Below are 21,591 nucleotides of genomic sequence, written 5' to 3'. Positions count from 1 at the left end.
GTCCTCCCCCTATGGTACTTAGTCATGAACCCCTTGCAGGTCCCCACACTAAGGCAGGCAAGCATAAATCTGAGTTCTATGCAGCTCCTAAAGGAGATATATCATCACAAAGCTCAGCCAGGCCTCTGTCAGCCAGAAAAGTCTCTGATAATATAATTGTAGAGGTTTAGATGCCAAGGAGTCAATTTGTTCTTTTATAAAGCCAGTGAATCTGTTAAAGGGCCAAGGGCCAAAAGCCAAAAGGAGCAGGAGACCAACCACAGGGCCCAGGATGGAAGGGAGAAGAGTGGCAAGCCAAGGAGAGGCTGAGAACCAGTTTTTAAACCACCCCTCTTCTTGTTCTCATTGTTTCTTTCGTCATTCTAATCTCTCTCTGATTTTGGCCATACCATCTCTAACCACCCCAGTGTGGTCAGTATAAAAACAGCATTTCTCCTTGAGGGCAGCACAGAGCCCCCCTTGCTGAAGGAAAAGCAGATCGAGCCCTCTGCGATTTTGGAGGACCACTTCAGACAGCGAAACAAGGTATTTTTCCAGATTAGTGATGCCAATTTCCAGCTGTTCAATGTCCTTTTTAATGGCCCGTTGAAGTTCTGATGCAAGTCCCAAGGCTGGCATCAGGATCAAAACATTCAACAGCAAACACCAGGGTTGGCCCATTTTCATCTGAAAAAGGAAGATGGAAAGAATTCTCGGGGAGATCTCTCTTCCCTGGTTGTTTGTAATTAAAGAACGTTTTTGGGTGGCCACCCTGAGTAAAGTCTTTAAGGGCAGCTCCAATGGCAAGTCCCATCAGATGAGCTGAGCCAATGCCTGCACAGTTTTATATAATCAGAAATTTTGCCACCACTAAGGTGGAGCAGTATGGTGGCCTGTCAGGCAGGGTTTGCATTCTCGAATGCAAGGTGTTTGAGAAAGGTGCTTTTGTTTTCATCATGGCAGACAGCCTTTCAGCTGCATAGGTAAGGTGAATGATGAAGCTGCTGTAGGGCTGGTCAGGATCCTGGTGGACTTTGGATAGAGAAGAGGTTGCTGACCCGTTGGGAGGGAATTGCTTCCAAGCCTTAAGACCTACATTTTGAATTTGGGCTAGAAGTCCAGGAGGAAACCAAACCTGTTTTTCTTTAGTATCATAAGGGCTCTATCCCAAAAGCTTATCTTTGTTCCACTTCTTTGAGGTTTACTTTGAAAATTCTTAAGTGCTATTTCTCTGCAGCTTTCAACAAAATTGGACTTCCAAAGAACATAATCACCTCCCGCTAAGGTGGCATGTGCCAGAAAATACCAATCATTGGGGACAAGCCACCAATCACTCAAATTTTCAATTACAGATTTGGAAAAGGGGGATGTTGGGCTGTAATTTGTCACTGCTATTTTTGAGTCTTTTACATGTTTAAACCCTAGACGGCTATATTGTTGATCTTTAACCTCTTCCTTTTTGCCCTCTGAAGCTCCCAAAGCCTCATTTTCATTTTCAAAGACTTCATCACCAGAAGGGTTATTGTCATCATCATTACACAAGTTGCCTTCTCTACCTGTCCCTTCAGATGGGGTAAATATTTTAATTTTGGTAACATGGAAAGCCTGTAGAGTTTTCTGAGGTTTCTGTTTTCTTTTTATCTTGGAGTAAGTAAGCATGTTGAGGCAGGGGGATTTGTTAATTCAAAGTTGAGCGCCTGAAGTTCTTTTATCAATTGTAAATTTTCCCTTCTTATATAACAATTCTTTAAGGGAAGCAACCTCTCAACACAGTTTGGCTTTTACTTTTTCTGTAGAGTCTGAAATGTCTAAGTTAAGGACAGGAGCTCAAAATGGGGGAGCAGAAGCATAAGGAGGTGGTCCAGGCAAAAAGGAGTGCAGGGGCAGGCAGTCAGGATTACGATATTTGGCTTAAGGCCATCCCACTATCATATCCTCATTGTCTAAGACCAACCCACTATCTTAACCGGATTCTTGGGAAACACCAGACTTTCTTTTAGTTCCTGGAACCTGAGATCACGAACATTCTTTTTAACCTTGTATTTTATCTGACTAGACTTTTCAGAACAGGAGGTAATTTCATGGGTTTGGCTCCCAGCAACCATGTAGCCCTAGGTGGTCTAGAACTAACAATATACACTAGACTAGCCTTGAACTCACAGAGCTCTGCTTGCCTCTACCCCTATCTCCCAAGTCAAGTACTGGCATTAAAGGCATGTTCCATCACATTTGGCTCTGTTCATGTTTTTACACTTTTCTGAAAACAGTTTATACATTTCTATCCATATTCTTAAATGTTTAAGCCTCTCTTTTTAGTCAGGACACACAGTCTGTTAGCATAGTGACAGTCATCAGTGTTTTGACCAACTCAGGATATAGAGAGGATGAGTCACAGTCTATCTCCAGATGTTCTGCTTGCATCATGCAGTGCTCATGTTATTTGTTTAAAGGATCCTAGAGGCTCTGTTATGGGGTCAAAGCATGACCTGTGACATCACTGCTCATGAAGTGAGTGGTGTTTTCATGTGTAACATCTCTAAAAAATGTTCTTTTCAGTTATTGAATGACAAATGATACTGTAATTGATACAGAAAAAATACACGTGAGTTAGAACTTTGCATTCAATTCATCTTTCCAACCAATCAGAATACTGCAAGACAGCATTGATGACACTACACTTGACATCAAAGCTGCATTGTGGTACATCTCTTATTCACTATGTAAACTATGCCCTTCCCAGCCTTGAGCAGGCCAATAGACCTTGTTTACCACGGGACATTCATGACCCAGGTGGAGTCATCCACCCTGGCTGCACATATAACTTCCTACAGGAACTTAGAAGAACAGACTGCCCACTGAGCTTGCCTTGCAACATAATGCAGCTGAAACAAAGGATGGGCTCAGTGGGCTTCCCCTATATACACAGTGCTGAATATTAAACTTTGAGCCTTGATCAGAACCTTGTCTCGGCTCCATGCTTCTCCTGTCCGTCCCCCCCCCCTCTTTTACATTTCCATCCCCTCTTTAGCATGTAAACCCAGATCATCCATGGCTGCTGGATGGCTACAGTAAGCTTAGCAGGTTTGACATTATGTTTCTGTCTCTGTTTCTGTCTTTGTCTGTCTTTCTGCCTCTATCTATCTATTATCTATCTTCTATCTATCTATCTATCTATCTATCTATCTATCTATCTATCTTTGGGGGAGTGTGTATGTAGCAGGGTGTCCTTGCATGTGTTCTGAAGTCAAAGAAGCCCCTAAAGTGTCCTTCTCTCTCACTGTCCCATAAAAATCTCAAAAGAATACAGGCAGTTACCAAGACAAGGGATTGCTATTCACAAAGTGACAGCAAAGCCCCATTACTGAAGACAACACCACAAAATGCATTGAACATGGTGAGATTGAGCTGATGCCTTTGGAGAAACTTCACCCTGCATTCTCATATCTTTTGTATGAGAGGTTAGTCTTCAGGTTACTAAAAGAGAAGGTAAACACCAAGCCAACCACACAGCCTTTGATCTCTAATTCTGTCCCACCAGAAAATGACCTAGGGCAATGCTGGCACAAAACTTGTAGGAGGAGCCAACCAGTGTGTGATTTGACTTAAGGCCCATTCCATAAGATGGACCCATACCCAACACTGTTTGGGTGAGCAAGAACCAGAAACTAGATAGACCACAGATTGATGGCAAAATACTGCTAGTCTTAAAAATGTAATAATAAAATGTCTCAATGATATTCTTCTGTACTCCTAGATGAATTCCTTTTTCAGACATCATGAGAGACTTCTGCCTGCAGGAGCTGGGAACAAATATAGAGACCCACAGCCAGACATAATACAGAGATGAAGAGAGAGAGAAAGAGAGACAGAGACAGAAACAGAGACACAGACAGACAGAGAGAGACAAGACAGAGACTGACAAAGACAGAGAGAGACAGTCCTTAGGAACACAGAGCTTTAAGTGGGATTCCTCCATCAAATCTCTCTTCAGAATTCAGAAAACTCCATCAAGGACAAGGCAGAAAGAGTGGAAGAAGAGAGGAAATGAAGGACAACAAGAGAACAAGACCTCTAAATCAACTGAGCAAAGCTCCTATGAACTCACATGGTCTGAAGCAGCAAGCACAGGACCTGCATGGCTCTGCACCAAGTACTCTGTATAAACAATACAGCTTTTAGTTTAGTGTCTCTATGGGACTCTAGAGGTGTGAATGACTGGTCCTTCATTCTAGTGCCTTCTTTTGGGCCTCTTAACTTCTGATGGCTAGGTGTGTCCAATTTGGATGTGATGCTTTTTGTTTTATTTTATTATATATTGTTTTGTTACATTTCATTATTACCTCATAGAAAGCTATTTTTTCTAGTGAGAGAAAGAAGTGGAGTAGATACAGATAAAAGGAAAGATTGAAAGAAACTGAGAGGAATAGAGTGAGGACAAGATCAGGGTGTATCATATTAAAAAATCCATTTTCAATAAGAGGGAAAATATCAGAAAGAAATCAATCTCTAGTATGCTCTGCAGAATATAGTGACTGGAGGTAACAATAATTTACCAGAGATTTCAAATAATAAGAAGAAATTCTTTAAAAATTTTCATCATAAGGAAGTGACAGATATTAGACATAAATATATTTAGCATGATCTAAATATTCCTTAAGCTATGCTCTGTGAGTGTGTGTGTGTGTGTGTGTGTGTGTGTGTGTGTGTATGTATTGTGGGGAATCATGTAGAATGCCTGGTCTAGCTTCCTTGCAGAACCTTTTTATAAGCTTTTCAGGGTAGAGTCCATGACTCTTGGGGTGCAATGTGCCTTCTGAGAGACTGATACACTCCCTCAGATAATTAAGTATTGAAGCCCCTGTTCCTTTAGTAGTCAAGAAGGCATGAAAGCCTTCAGGACAATTGGTCTTATTAATGTTGTGTATTACGTATAGCCTGCAAATATCATGGTATCCTGGCAATTACAACTTCATTAATCCTGGCAATAGTTATTATATTCTGTCTCTGACAAAGGTATAAAAATTCTGGTGGCTCTAAATGAAATTAGTACAGTTTAAGTTTGCTGCAGACCCTCCAACCTGCCTGGTTTAATTCATGGTAGCCTTATCAAATGATCTTAGACTGGTAAGAAAGTAATGCAACTACAGCACTCCCTTCCTGAACTGAAACTCCAACCCCATCAGCAAAACTTACACAGTGCCTATTTCTTGAGTATCTAGAACACCATTATGGGTTTCATTCATGTTAGGTCCTTCAGGTCCTTCCCTCCATATGTAGATTCATACAATATCTCCTGTGTGACTGAAATTTCACTTTGCAGAGTAGCATCTGGCCTCATTAGCATTGGTTCACATGCTACAGTCTCCTCAATTCTAAATACTAAATAATAGTTCACTCATGTAGAAGCTACAATTGTGTTCCAATATTCAGACAGTTCTAACTCTTAGGTTGTTTGTATCTTGCAATGTTGAAAATTTGTAATACTCATTTTGGTATATATTATGTTTTAATCCCCGAACATTAGTGATATGTGTGTGCAAACACATGTGTGTTTACAGCATCATGTCATTATATATAGTAAGTGTTTATCTAATTTTGAAAAATAGATAATGGTGAAGTTCAGATATTGAGAAATGTCATTATATAGCACAGATTTAGAGGACTGTAAGACATCCAGGCAGTGACAGGGGAGATCACCTTTCAGGTTTTCCCCCAAAGAGATTCAAGGGAAAAACTTTCAAATTCTTCAATGTGTGTGGTTTGATATTTTTAAATATAAATCTGCCATTTTTACAGTTATAGAAAACTGTATGAGTTAAATGGAACAGACACAAATCCACCTTTTCACTTAACCTCAAATCATGCACATTACTCCAAGTTTCATAGCTCTGATGCCAGTACATTTGTTTATCGGGAGAAAACTTGCCATCACAGACATTCAAATATCACTATTCTCTGATACATGGATATCAACAGGTTAGTTACACGTTTTTCATTACTGAGAAGCAGCAGAGGACTAACCGAAGCATAGCTATGGGCTACAAGGATCTGGATACAATACAGTGTTGGGTTTTCCTGGAATATAGTTCTTGAGGAGGACAGGATACTGTCAAAAGTTGACATCACCAGGAAGAAGCTCAGAAGCATTAGAATGGTCTGGAGGGCTCTTTGCTCTGGAGATGCTTTTGGAGAAATGCTTGAGTTCTGAAGATGCTGGGACCGAGTCTTATGCCTGCACAAGAGAGTAGCCATGTAGAAAGTCGAGAGGCTCATGAGAACAATAAGGAAGACATTCCTGAAAACCAGCATTGTGGAGAAGGTGTGTTGCATTGAGGAACTCATGGGTGTAAAAGAGCAAGATTTCGTGATATATATAAGATTAACTGAGGTAAGATTTTGTGTGGCAGTAGCTGCTATTAAAATATGGCTGCTGATGGATGTATAAAAGATACTCAGTAAAATAAAGAAACATGAGAGCTGATGTGGGGAATTGTGTTTGAACTTAGCTAAGTAAGAGCTTTGAGGGCAGAGGATGATGGCCTGGAAGACACTCAAAAGGCAGGTGGCACAAACAGAGAGGTTCCTGAAAAACCTGTGAAAGAAAATAAATAGTTTACATGTGATGTCATCCCACCCTCCTGAAGACACAAAAAAGTCTTCAGATATATATGCTGCAAGTAACAGCATCACTAGGTGTATGAGGGCCATGAGTCCAATGGGCAAATCTGTGAGTCTTGGCCTATGCTTACGAATGAACATGAAGGTGTGGAAGAGGAGAAGGCAGCTGTTGGCTGAGATCCCAATGCCTATCTCAGAGAAGAAGGCATTTCTGATGTAAGCACTACAGTACCGTGTATGGTCTTTATTCATATTATGCTGGGTAGAAGCACATAGTAACTGTCTAAAGAGAAAGCAAGAAACTTCTTTGTTACATATTGCCTTCTACATCCAGAAAAGGAACAATAACATGAATGTGCACAGATGCATCCCAATTTATTATCAACTGAATAGAAATTCAGCTCTCTCACACCATCCAGAATCCATCCTTATGCTCACACATTTTCTAATCCTCCCCAACTGTGGACGGCTTAAGTTTTCCATTGTGAACCTCTATCACGTGTGGTTTTGTTCCACAGAAAAATTCCATACATTATAGAAAATATTTCCTTTTCTATTACTTCTTATATCCAATTATCTGAGCAATGCCTAACATGGTTTGATTTGTATCATCTTTGTTGTCAAGCATGAGCTAGATCTGTATTTTCAGTGAACCTGAAGGGGAAGTTGTCACAAAATGGAATGAGGCTTTTCTGACAAAAGACTGTCCATGGATTAGAAACTCACAAAGTCATTTGGTCATTCTCTTTACCATTTATTGCCAGAGTAAATATTATTGTCATAATTCCACTTAAAATGCCAGTAAATTTGAACTAAGAATTCATGGTGCTTCAGGTTTCACCCACAGTTAGATTTTGCACATACACACACACACACACACACACACACACACACACACACACACACAAACACACAGGCACTCCTTAAAACTCTGAGGTGAGACGCAATCACATTCTCTAAAACATGTGAGCAGTCTTGTGCCAGTGTCAGAGAGACCCTATGTGTGAAAGATGTGGTATACACATCAAATGTGGAAGTGTTTCCTGTATGTCATGATCTCCATGGAAATTTCAGCCACGAGTCTTATTCTCATGCCATTCCTGATGCTCTGACTTGGGTAATTAACAAAGTCCTTTTAAAATCATTTCCTTGAAACAAAGAAGATTAAAATTTCAAAACAGTAAAATGGTAGAGCTGTCCATGTCCTGAGAGTTCTGACAGAACTTTAGGCCTTTTCTTGGAATCCTCCTTTGGAACGCCACATCTCAGTTGCTTTAAGATCTCTAGGAAATCCAGCCAAACAGCCTCTGTGAGAAGAGCCCAGTCATCCGAGACCTACTGTTCTCTTTTTCAACAAGCATGAACAGATTAGGCTGCACCTATAGTTACAGTTGATCAAAAACTGTTCCAAACAAAACAAAAAGATTAAGACAGTTTCTGTTGTCAAAGAAATTGAAATAAGTGTTAACTCGATGAATAGAACACAGGGGAAAGGATTAGTTGAAGATGACTAGTGTTTCTTCAGGAAGTTGGATATGTGTGCTTATAGCAGGAAGTAGGACCTTTGTGTCATAACTGAGTAATCAGAGTTTTAGGGACCACAAAGGCACAGTGTACTTGGGAACAATTTCTAACAAGTTGAGCAGGAGCTGAGGCTTGACACTACAATTTCCCAATGTGTGACTTTGGGTTGAGAATAAAAAGCACTCTTGAGTGAACACTGGTAGGTCCATTATAGTCATGTGCAGCTGTCCTTTGTAGGAAGAGCTCGGGAATCTGGCACCTGTGTGTCAAGATCAAAACAAGTTGAGAGGTCACATTCACTTTTTAAAAAAATTTTTTTAAATATGTGGTTTGATAGGAATCTGAAAAACTATAAACTGAGAAAAAAAATGTCACAAACCCAACTTCCAATAGAGAGCTAATATCCAAAATATATAAAGAACTAAAGAAGCTAGCCACAAAAAAAAAAAAAAAAAAAAAAAAAAAAAAAAAAACAATCAAAAAAATGGGGTATAGAACTAAACAGAGAATTCACAACCGAAGAATCTCAAATGGCCCAGAAGCACTTAAAGAAATGTTCAAAGTCCTTGTTGATCAGGAAAATGCAAATCAAAATGACCCTGAGATTCTACCTTATACCAATCACAATGTCTAAGATCAAAACCTCAGGTGACAAAACATGTTGGCTAGGATGTGAAGAAAGAAGAACACTCCTCCATTGCTGGTGAGATTGCAAACTGGTACAACCACTCTGGAAAGTAATCTGGAGATTCCTCAGAAAACTGAAAATAAATCTACCTGAAGATCCAGCTATACCACTCTTGGGCATAGACACAAAGATGTTCCACTATGCCACAGGGGCAGGGGTTCCACTATTTTCATAGTGGCCTTGCCTGTGATAGCCAAAAGCTGGAAACAACCCAGATGTCCTACAAGAGAAGAATAGATACAGAAATGTGGTACATTTACACAATGGAATACTACTCAGTTATTAAGAATGAGGACATTCTGTGTTTTGCAGGCAAATGGATGGAACTAGAAAATATCATCCTGAGTGAGGTAACTCAGACCCAAAAGAACATACATGTTATGTACTCACTAATAAGTGGACACAAGCCAAAAAAAAGTACAGAATACCCAGGATACAGTCCACGGAATTCAGAAAGGTCAATAAGCTGAAGGGTACAAGTAAGGAGACCTCAAAATGGAAGGGAGAAGAAATCAATCACAGAAGGAGGGAGAAAGGGTCCTAGGATGGAAAGAAGACAGGGAGGGGAAGAGGGGAACATGATTAGGTATTAGGTGGGCAAAAAGGACTAAAGCCCTGGGGGCCAGAAGCAAGAATTGAAACAGGCAACCTTAGGAGATAGGAGGTGAGGGGACCCTCCAGAATGTACCAGAGACCAGGGTGGTGAGAGACTCAAAGGGGAGGAACTTAGATGAAATGCCCTAGTGTGGGGAGAGGGAACTTGTAGAGCCCACCTTGAGCAGAAAGACTGGGCATCAGTTGAAAAATAGGGTTACCATCCCACAGTCAAAAAAATCTGACCCATAACTGTTCCTGTCTGAAAGAACTGCAGGGACAAGGATAGAGAGCAGGCTGAGAAAAAGGAGGGCCAGCGACAGGCCCAAAGTGGGATCTGGCTCAAGGGGAGGCCCCAAGTACTCACAAAAAGGAACTTAACATGACTGCCCTCTGAAAGGCCCAATGAGCAGCTGATAAAGTCAAATGCAGATATTTATGCCCAACTAATGGACAGAAGCTGGTGATCCCTGTGGTTGAATTGGGAAAAGGCTGGAGAAAGCTAAGGAGAAGAGTAACCCTGTAGGAGGACCAGCAGTCAATGTTAACATGAACCCTTGAGATCTCTCAGACACTGAGCCACCAATCAGACAGCATATACCAGCTGGTATAAGGCTCCCAACATGTATACAGTGGAGGATTTCCAGATCTGGGTTCAGTCAGAGAAGAGGCACCTAACCCTCCAGAGACTGGAGGCCTCAGTGAATCGGGACTTCTGGTGGGGTAAGGGTGTGGGGGCAGGGGCATCTTTGTGGAAACAGTGGGGGGGAGGAGGTAAGGAATGTGGAACTGTCAGAGGCTGATCTGGGAAGGGAATAAAATCTGGAGTGTAAAAAAAGATTAAATAAAATTAAAAAGAAAAAAGGAATCTGAAAACAAAATATAACAAGGAAGATGGGACAAGGCTCACTTTCAACACATTTATCACAAAACAAACAAGGTTCAAGCATTTTCATATGAGAGAAATTGGAAGGTATATTTTCATTCAGTAAGTAATACAGAGAGGAAAGGTTACTGGATTAAAACATTTTGTATTCCTGGGCCTTGGGCTCACGTTCACTGTGCATTTAACAATCAGTCTCCTATGACCTTATCACCACAGCTCCATCAGGTGAAAGCTCCTAATAAAGTGAGCAAGGCCAAGGGCTGACACCACAAATCTGTGATTTCTGAAACTGAATTGGAACAAAAGGTTGTGTCACTTTGACTAACAGTTCTCCCACAAGAACTGTAGAATAACAAACCCTGGGAGCAAGCACAAGAAGCATCCTTCTAAGGGACGCTCAGGGTAGTCCAGCGATTCTCAAAACAACATAGACTAGTGATGAAGCCATGGTTGCCTCTCAGAGGTTTTAGGTGCTGGAGATGCCATACTCCATTACCTTACAACATAGGATATGGATTTTTTAATGAATCAGAACTGAAAGCCTCCTTGCTGTAGTCTATCTTCCATGGTACTAGAAAATCATCTACAAGCTGTTCAAAGAGGGACAGAATCAGTATAGTCCTATCAGGCTGCAACACTTAGGAACCACAACAAAGAGGATCGTGGCAAGCTGGCCATATATGTGCAGTAGAAGCACTTACCCTTGGAGGTACCAAGAGCTGTATGACTGGATGTAAAAACCAATTCCCTCAACAGTAGGTAAATTTGAGTGGGGCATATGTGAATGGTTTTGGAGACGAAGATAGAAGGAGCAAAATGACATACTTATTTAATTTAAAAAAAAAGTACTTGAAACTAAATAAATAAATGGGTGAAGTACCTTGATCAAACATTAGTAGACAGGCTGTTGTTGTGGAAGATTGGCCTCTATCAGCTCTTGGAAACAATGGATTGATTTCTTAATAGTTAATTCTGATGAATTAGCCACCCATATTTGTAAACCACTTGTTTCAATAACAGTTGATCTATGAAAATAATAGATACCAAATAAGAAATATTTAATATAATAGTGGTTGTAGAACATTTAAAACTTTTGATCATACGCATAACAAGTGTTAACTGTAGGCTTACCAAATCAATGTGTGTCATTAAGTTAAAGAAAGAAAGAAAGAAAGAAAGAGAGAAAGAGAGAAAGAGAGAAAGAGAGAGAGAGAGAGAGAGAGAGAGAGAGGGAGAAACAGAGTATAAATTGAATTTTAAGAGGTTTTATATCAGAAAAATAAATATCTTAGGAAGAACACACCCTTGTTGTGGTGCAAAACACAGTCTCCTGTGCTGAGGGGACATCAGAGCTTAGGGTCTCATCTGTAGATGCTGAAAACCTCCCTGCAGCCCCCAAGCTCTTCCTCCCTCAGCCTTGCCAGGTCCGGACCACATTCTGATTCAGCACTTGGTGCAGAGCACTTACCGAGATGGACATAGACGGAGAAAATTCTGCCTGGGGAGATCCTGCACAGACTTAGGAGAAGGGTGTCTTTAATGCATCTCTACAGCTTGTAAGTTTAGTGTCTGTCCCAGGTGACAAGTTCCCGCTGAAGAGCATGGAAATCCCAGTGGAGCATCATCCCTACCTTTATGTCACCCTGTCCTGGATAACAGCTATCTTGAGAGGCTGAACACAAACTTTATCTGAGCTCCTTTGCTATATCTGCCAGATCAGAAAGTTTGCACCAGGCAGACAGCCCTAACTTTTCTCATTTTACCCTTAGACTTAATTCTGAGCAGTTTCCTTCACTATGATGCTCTCTTCTGAGATGCAGGACTCCTTGTCTTCACATAATTTTCCTCTGCACCTGAGGGTCTTCCCTATGCAAGCTGTGAAAGGTAGTCTTTCCCAGGGTTGGTCTTCTCTGTTTTCAAGGTAGTGTTGATTGTGTTTTCTGACATTCCCAAACTCCTAGTTAACTCCTAGGATTTTAGCTGTGAGTGAGTGAGTTAAAGTAAATTGCGAAGAAATTAGATGGAATACGGAGAGTTCATACTGCCCTGGAGAGCCACGTGATCAGGCAGATGAAACATAGCTGAGGCCAAGCTGAGCTGAGCTCCATAAAGAGCCTGAATTATCAGTATCTTCTTTTCTGACAGAGGCAGCAATAGGCTCTGAAACAATTTGCAATTTTGTTTCAAATCCCACAGATCCCACAGATTTTAGTAACACAAAATTACTAAAAGCATTGTGAGTCTGGCTACAAAACAGACACAGTTTCCTGTACTTAGAGCTGTTAGTTAAGTGACCCTGGTGGTGCACTACAGATGCCTGAATAACATGGTAACTCCAGAGTTACAGGCAGGAGGATTTTAAGTTCAAGGCTAGCCTTGGCTACATGGAGAAATGCGGTTTCAAAAAAGAAAACAAGTCCAAGGATGTCTGTCATGTGGAGGAATTAATATTCCCAATGTTTTAATTTGAATAGAATGCTTTAAACAACCCCTGACTAATGTCAACAATTAAATAGACAGTATAGATGGCAACATGAATTTAGAGGGAACTGGGTATTAGGCAAAACTGAATATTCTCCTAATAATTTGGGGGGTGTTACTTTTTTAGTATAAAATGGAGTTCATTTATGGAATGGGAAGGGGGTTGAAGGAGTATAGACAGAGAAAGGCAGAGAGAGTAGAGGAGTAGAGATTGACCGTGAGCACATGGAGAGAGATGGAGGAGGGAAATGGGGAGGGAAGGGGAGCAGGAGCAAGGGGAGAGAACAGGAGTAAGAAAGCAAGAAAGTCTCCTAAGTTTTTTACACACAGTCTCACCATGTAGCTGTAGCTGGCCTACCACTCACAGCATGTACCAGGACAGCCTTGAACTTGCCCTTAAACCACATGCTAGCATCATGGGCATGTGCCACCACATTGGGATCTGTTAGTGTTTTTACACTTTCCTAATAATAGTTTATTCATTTCTACCCATATTCTTAATCTTTATGTCTCTGCAGATGTTCTCTCTATTAGTCATTCATGACACTTAGTCTGTTACTATAGAACCCACAGCAGCGCCTTTGACCAGCTCAGGATGTAGAGAGGATGGGTCACAGTCCTTCTCCAGATGCTCTGCTTGCATCATGCAGTGCTCACATTATTTCTTTAAATGATCCTAGAGGCTCAGTTATGGGATCAAAGTATGAATAGTAACATCACTGCTCATAGATATGAGTGTCATTTTTGGATTGTGAACTTCTCCAAATTCTTCTTCTAAGTTATTGAGTGACAAGATACTTTCATTAGCATAAAATACAATTGAGTAGATTCTTACATTTGATTTATCTTTCCAAATAAGAACATTAAAAGACAACACTTTTCAGGAAATTTGTTGATGTCAAAGCTTTGTCTTTATTCATGTCTGGTTCACTATTTAAATGTTGAGGGTTCTCTCTCTCTCTCTCTCTTTCTCTCTCTCTCTCTCTCTCTCTCTCTCTCTCTCTCTCTCTCTGTGTGTGTGTGTGTGTGTGTGTGTGTGTGTTCATGTTTACTCAAGAGTCCTCCTTCACTGTCTACCTTAACCTTCTTAGAAAAAGTCTCGATACCCAAACCCCTGCCCCTGCAGAATAGCACTCCCCTTCTGCCCCTCTCCTGGATCTGAGGCCTGGAGCAGACCCAAGCCCTGTCTGCTCTTGTGTGGACACTGGATTCCGCCTGAGACATCCTGGAGGCTCCACTCAACCCAGAGCTGTAGGTAGGAAGACCCATACACTGCCTTAAGCCCATAGCTGGGTGCTGGGAGCTCTCAGATTCCAGCAGATACCCAAAGCCCCACCCCTGCAGAATAGCACTCCCCTTACGCCCTTCTCCCAAATATGAGGCCTGGACCAGACCCCTGCCCTATCTGCTCTTGTGTGGACACTGGATTCTGCCCAAAACATTCTGGAAGGTCCACTCAACCCAGAGTGACAGAGAAACAACTGAACTCAGAGCAACAGACAACATATCCAGAGATATCCTAGAGGAGCCACTGCACTCAGAACAGTGAGCACCTTATCCTAAGACATCCTACAGGACACACTGCACACAAAACAGTGGACACATAGCTGGTCTGCTACCTTGAAGACACCTTATCCTGAGTCATCCTAGAGGTACCACTGTACTCAGAGCAGCTGGAGAAGACCACAGAGACATCTGGACCCCAAGGAGATCAGACATGAGCAAGATAACTGGAAAGGCAAGCTTCAGTCAGAGATAGCAAGTGCAGATAGCACTAGAGTTAACTAGATGGCAAAAGGCAAGCACAAGAACATAAGCAACAGAATCTGAAGTTACATGGCATCTTCAGAACCCAGTTCCCCCATCATAGCAAGCCCTGAACACCCCATCATACCAGAAAAGCAGGATTCAGAATTAAAATCACTTCTCATGATGAAGATAGAGGACTTTAAGAAGGACATAAATAATACTCTCAAAGAATTTAAGGAGAACACAGGTAGACAGATAGAAACCCTTAAAGAGGAAACACAAAAATCCCTTAAGGAATTGCAAGAAAATGCAACCAAATGGGAAAAGGAATTAAACAGAACCATGCAGGATCTAAAAATGGAAGTAGAAACAATAAAGAAATCACAAAGGGAGACTACTCTGGAGATAGAAAACCTAGGAAAAAGATCAGGAGTCATAGACACAAGTATCACCAACAGAATACAAGAGATAGAAGAGAGAATCTCATGTGCAGAAAATACCATGGAAAACATTGACACAACTATCAAAGAAAATGCAAAATACAAAAAGCTACTAACCCAAAACATACAAGAAATCCAAGACACAATGAGAAGGCCAAACCTAAGGATAATAGGTACAAATGAGGGGAAAGACTCCCAACTTAAAGGAACAGTAAATATCTTCAACAAAATTATAGAGGAAAACTTCCCTAACCTAAAGAAAGAGATGTCCATAAATATACAAGAAGCCTACAGAACTCCCAATAGTTTAGAAAAGAAAAGAAATACTTCCCACCACATAATAATCAAAACATCAAATGTACAAAACAAAGAAAAAATACTAAAAGCAATAAGGGGAAAAGGTAAAGTAACATATAAAGGCAGACCTATAAGAATTACACCAGACTTCTCACCAGAGACCATAAAAGCCAGAAGATCCTGGACTGATATCACACAGACCCTAAGAGAATACAAATACCAGCCCAGACTACTATACCCAGCAAAACTCTCAATCAATATTGATGGAGAAACCAAGATATTCCATGACAAATCCAAATTTACACAATATCTTACCACAAATCCAACCCTTCAAAGGCTAATTGGTGGAAAACTCCAACACAAAAAGGGAAACTATAACCTAGAAAAAGCAATAAAGTAATATTCCAACAACTCTAAAAGAAGGTAGCTATACAAACATAACTCAACTGCCAATAACAAAAATAACAGGAAACAACACTCATTTTTCCTTAATATCTCTTAATATCAATAGACTCAATTCTCCAATAAAAAGACATAGACTATCAGACTGGATACATAAACACGACCCAACATTTTGCTGCATACAAGAAACGCACCTTTGTGAAAAAGACAGACATTACTTCAGAGTAAAAGGATGGAAAACAAACTTCCAAGCAAATGGTCCCAAGAAACAAGCGGGAGTAGTGATTATAATATCAAATAAAATTGATTTTCAACCAAAAGTAATCAAAAAAGATAAAGAAGGACACTTCATATTCATCAAAGGAAAAATGTACCAAGAGGAACTTGCAATTCTGAACATCTATGACCCAAATGCAAGGGCACCCACATACATAAAAGAAACTTTACTGAAGCTTAAACCATGCATTGCACCTCACACAATAATAATGGGAGATTTCAACACCCCACTCTCAGCAATGGACAGATCATGGAAACAAAAACTAAACGGAGAAACAATGAAACTAACAGGAGTTATGAACCAATTGGACTTAACTGACATCTATAGAACATTTCATCCTAAAGCAAAAGAATATACCTTCTTCTCAGCACCTCGTGGTACCCTCTCCAAAATAGACCATATAATTGGTCACAAAACCGGCCTCAACAGATAAAAAAAGATTGAAATAATCCCTTGTACCCTATCAAATCATCATGGACTAACACTTACCTTTAATATGGACAAAAACAACGGAAATCCCACATACACAAGGAAACTGAACAATGCTCTACTTAATGATAACTTGGTCAAGGAAGAAATAAAGAAAGAAATTAAAGACTTTTTATAATTTAATGAAAATTAGGATATATCATACCAAAACTTGTGGGACTCCATGAAAGCAGTACTAAAAGGAAAACTCATAGCTCTAGGTGCCTACAAAAAGAAACTGGAAAGAGCATACACTAACAACTTGACAGAACACCTGAAAGATTTAGAACAAAAAGAAGCTAATATACCCAAGAGGAGTAGATGGCAGGAAATAATCAAACTCAGGGCAGAAATCAACCAAGTAGAAACAGAAAGAACTATACAAAATATCAACAAAACCAGGAGCTGGTTCTTTGAGAAAATCAACAAGATAGATAAACCCTTGGCCAGAGTAACCAAAGGGCACAGAGACAGTATCCAAATTAATAAAACCAGAACAGAAAAGGGAGACATAACAACAGAAACAGAGGAAATTTTAAAAAAAATCATCAGATCCTACTACAAAGGCTTATACTCAACAAAACTGGAAAATCTGGATGAAATGGACAATTTTCTAGACAGGTACCAGATACCAAAATTAAATCAGGAGCAGATAAACGATCTAAACTGTCCTATAAACCCTAAAGAACACACATGGTATTTACTCACTGATAAGCAGATATTAGCCCAAAAGTTTGAAACAACAGAGATTCAACTAATAGACCACATGAAGCTCATGAAGAAGGAAGAACAAGTGAGGATGCCTAGGTCTTACTTAGAAGGAGTAACTAAATACCCAAGGGAGCAAATATGGAGACAAAGTGTGGGACAGAAACTGAAGGAGAGGTTGTATGGAGACCATTCTACCTGGGTATTCATCCCATGTGCAGTCACCAAAAATACATGCTGATAAGGATGACAGGAAATGCATGCTGATAGCAGCCTGATGAGTCTGTCTCCTTAGAGGTCCCCCAGAGTCTGACATACCCAGAGGCAGATACTCACAGCTAACCATTAATCTGATCAAGGGTTCCCAAAGAAGAAGTTAGAGAGAAGACCTAAGGAGCCCAAAGGGTTGGTGGCCCCATGAGGACAGCAACAATACCAACCAGCCAGAACTCCCCAGGGTCTAAACCACCAGCCTAGAAGCACATAGGGAGGGACACATGACTCCAGCTGTATATATATGAGAGGATGGCCTTGTTGGGCATAGGTGGGAGAGGAGATCTTTGCTCCCATGAAGGCTGAACACTGAGTGTGGGGGGGAATGTGAGGGTGGGGAGGTGGAAGTGGGGGATAGGTGGGTGCATGCCCTCATAGAAGCAGGAGGTGTGAGGATGAGATAAGGGATTCCTGGGTGGTGAGGATAATGGGGTAAGGAGATAAAATTCGAAATGTGAATATTATATCCATTAAAAGAGGGGAAAAAGCTATTTGAGCCAACATCTTTAATAAAATGTCAGCCCTCAAAAAAGTTATCTTCATACTAAAATTTGTTTGGAGAATTGTATATTGCAGAATACACAGCCTTGGTGTATCTACTCATCAAGCAAGCTGAGCAGACCTGCTCACACCTCTGAGGTCCTGGAATTCCATCTGGATGCAGTGAAGACACAGCGTCAGAGGCTTATCAATTTACTCTTCCCCCAACTCCTCTTCTAATATCTCAACGCCCGTAATCAGCTTGAAGAAGTTGAAGAAAAGTCATCGCCCCTATTCCCTGGGCTTGGATACTAAGGTGGTAAATATTGGGCTGTCTTTCTAGGGAAAAGTAGTGGTTTTGTGAGAATAGGAAGGATTAGCTAGGATTTTTTGCATAGACATAACCTATTGGTAGAAATCTGTATAATTATTATCAAGATGAAGATATGATTTCTTAAATGGCACAAATTTACTTTGATTTCAAATTTAAGGTTTTTATTGGTACCAGCTTCTTATTAATATAAAAATGAGATGAATATTGATACTCTCATAGGCATTGTACCTGTATAACACATTTAGGAATACAAGGCTTAGACACAGTCCTTCTTTAACTTTTTTTTTTTTTACCAGATTTGAGATGGTTAGCCTGTGAGTTAAGGGACTATAGCAAATTCATGGCTTGGATTTTATTGTTAGGGTGTTTTCTATGTTTTATTTAGAAATAGCTGAGTGGAGTTAACAGACAACAGTCCAGATTACCTTACATGGATAGTTGGTTCTCAAAACATCAGAAGTCCATAGAACTGACGTGACAAACATTTCTGTATTAATGTTCATTTTGATTAGAGACCTGTCTGCTCCTGACAGCTTCCTGTATTGGATTCTAAGAAGAAATTGAGCATCTTTGGAGTTACTCCAGTTGTGGGGAGACAGCCACTAGGCAAGAATTGCCTCTTTCAATCTACAGACAAATTACTATCCAGAAAAGGACACACTTGCAGAATAGTCGACTGATTATATCTGCCTAGACAGAGTAATCAGCCCTTAATAATTCTGCAGCACTAAGTTCTGTCAGATGATCCTGGGCCAGAAGGCTGAATATCAGATGCTTCAACAGTTTGTAGTATAGGGAGTGTCCAGGTGTTCAGTGATCTCTATAAATTGGCTAAGTTTTAGAAGTTATGCTTTGTGCTTCCCGCAATTATAGTTAACTCAGTCATTCTGGATTTCTGACAGGGTTGAAGACTTATAGTCTCATAGCCAATCCCAGCTATTTACTTTGAGAGAAAAGATTTGAGAGTATAGTTTTCAGCTGACATTCATTCTAAAGCCAAGAAAAAAAAATCCAGGTTCAGAACTAAGTCTTTTAGTTAGGAGGGATGACAGAGGTTCTGGTTAGTCAACAAAATGATGGACTGGGTATTAGGTACTATCTTGTACCTTACTGACCCAAATTCATATAGTTATGTTCTAGTTGTATTTTAAGAGAAAAGATTTATTTTAACAGGAAGGGTGATATGTAGGAGGAGCTAAGGTGGGAGGAGTAAGGAGAGGAAGAGGAGGAGTAAGGAGAAGAGGAAGATGAGGAGGAGGAGGAAGAGGAGGAGAAGAGGAGGAGCTAGGTGACAAGAGAGAGGTGGGGGAACATGGAGGCGGATGTTCATTTTCTCTGCCAGTCAAAGGTAGTTGGTATATCTAGGTTGGGTATTGAATTACGCTTCTGATTATATGGGCATCTTGTTTTTGAGCATTACCAAACTTATAAAGCCTTTGATTAACATTAAAAAAAAGCATACAAACTAAAGGGGGAAGCAGGGATGGGATAGTATAAAAGCAAAAAGGAGAAGGAAGGATGGGATAGGGGTTTTCTAGGGAGGGGAAATGGGGAAAAGGAATGACATTTGAAATGTAAATATAATACCCAATAAAGATTTTCACATCTAAAAAAAAAGATAAACACAGGAGTGCATCCGACCCTCACATGCAGACTTCCACATGGCTCTCAGTGTTGACATTGTGCACTGAAAGGAGCTGCTAGGATACAGTTTGTATTACAGTGGTTTTCACAACAAAGGATTTTTAAATGGAAATACTTCTAAAATTTGCACAGCTGAGTGTAAAAGAGTCAAACATCTTTTCTGACTGTGTTGTTGTCTCTGGGAGCAAACTAAGTCCCAACAGCATCATTCAAGTTGTTCCATATCCTTGTTTGCTTCCCCATTTCTGTGGTAAAATACTGTGAAAAAAAAAAGCAACTTGGAGAGAAATTAATTTGGTTTGAATAACAAGCTATAGGTCACTGGTGAGAGAAGCCAGGGCATGAGCTCAAGCAGGAACTGAAACACAAACTACAGAAGAAGGAGGCCTACTGACTTTTTACCCCTGGCTTCCTTAGCTATCTTTGTTATTGAGAACTCCACAGGTGACTCTAGACTCTATCAAGATGACAATTGAAGGTAACTAGAAGATTTTATTTGGGTGACTTCAGAGCACTTTGCAAGGTCACCTTGCTTAGTATACAGAGATTCCTGCAGTGTTCTGCTAGTGTTTTGGTCACAGATTCCTCCAGTGTAAAACAATTTGGTCTTCACAGAAAATGTGCTGGTGGCTAAACACCTCTTAACTCTGTAAGCTGACTTTATGTACTTGATTGCTTCCGGCCTCCTGTTGTGAGGGACGCAGAGTACCCTGTCACTCTCCCTTATCAGGCACCAGGATACCAGGTTAATTCCTGGTAGCATTTAGGGTGTCTAATTGCTCTTCCAAATATTCTGGCACTGTTGTCTGGTTACCTTCATAATTTACATAGGTGCCTGCTGTAGTAGGGGCCGAGAGTGAAGTCTTTCCTAGCTTGGCACTGGGCATGGACAGTTGGTACCAGAGAGAACCTCGTTGACATAGGAGGAAAGACAAAACAAAATGCAGAACAACGAGACTTCAGGAGATACATTGGAAGGTGTTGGGTTCTTTTCACTAATGTGTCCACTATTAGCTTTGCATAGGGCTGGTCTCCAAATAGTGTAAGAGGGGGGATTCCTACACTTGAGATTCTAGAGCACTCCGAGCAGTAGCAGGGAAGCACTCTCCAAAAGTGAGGAAATCTGACTTGCCAGGACCTGGAGGCATGTGGAAAATCCTTAACTATGTCTATCTTATTTAGCACTTCAGACCACACAACTCAGCTGGGTACTCACTTAGGCATCTTTGCAATGATTTGCTGCACTCACCAGTCTCTCTGAGTCTCAAATCTATCTCCTTAATTTCTCTTCCTCTTCTGCCTTCTAAGATGGCTACTCCCAGGAGTAAAGAATAACGAAGACTTAGGTGCACTAGGCAGGAGTCCTGGCACAGGGCCATCAACTCCAGGAGCTCAGGCAGGAAGATGTATTAGTGTTCTAGGCCAACAATATACCCTAAACAAACTGTGCCCATAGGCTTTAGAGACAAAGAAAGCGTGCGAGACACCTTTTATTCATTTCTTCACCTCCTTTATGTAACACATTTAAGTTTTGACAAGGGAAACACAGTGAGTCCTGAACCTGCCCTCTCTCTCATCCTATTTTCCCACGCCTCTGCAAGACCTGAAGGAGCCAGCAAACCGAGGGCACAGGGCCAGAACTCAGGAGGAGACCAAGACCAAACCGACAACAGGGCACAGGAAGGAAAACCTTCCTGCCTGTTGCCCTGGAGAGGTAATAAGACCTCACTAGATAGTTCAGGTTAGGGC

General features: G+C 40.7%; 1 pseudogene; it reads right to left on the bottom strand.

Annotated features, from left to right (window-relative positions):
* Positions 1-5,907: 5,907 nt before the first annotated feature.
* LOC117715692 (vomeronasal type-1 receptor 52-like) lies at positions 5,908-6,966 on the bottom strand (annotated as a pseudogene).
* Positions 6,967-21,591: the final 14,625 nt, after the last annotated feature.

Source organism: Arvicanthis niloticus, chromosome 9 (assembly GCF_011762505.2).
Source record: "Arvicanthis niloticus isolate mArvNil1 chromosome 9, mArvNil1.pat.X, whole genome shotgun sequence".
Lineage (NCBI taxonomy): Eukaryota > Metazoa > Chordata > Mammalia > Rodentia > Muridae > Arvicanthis > Arvicanthis niloticus.
Note: the sequence above shows the minus strand (reverse complement) of the source record. Positions and strands in the feature narration are given on the sequence as shown.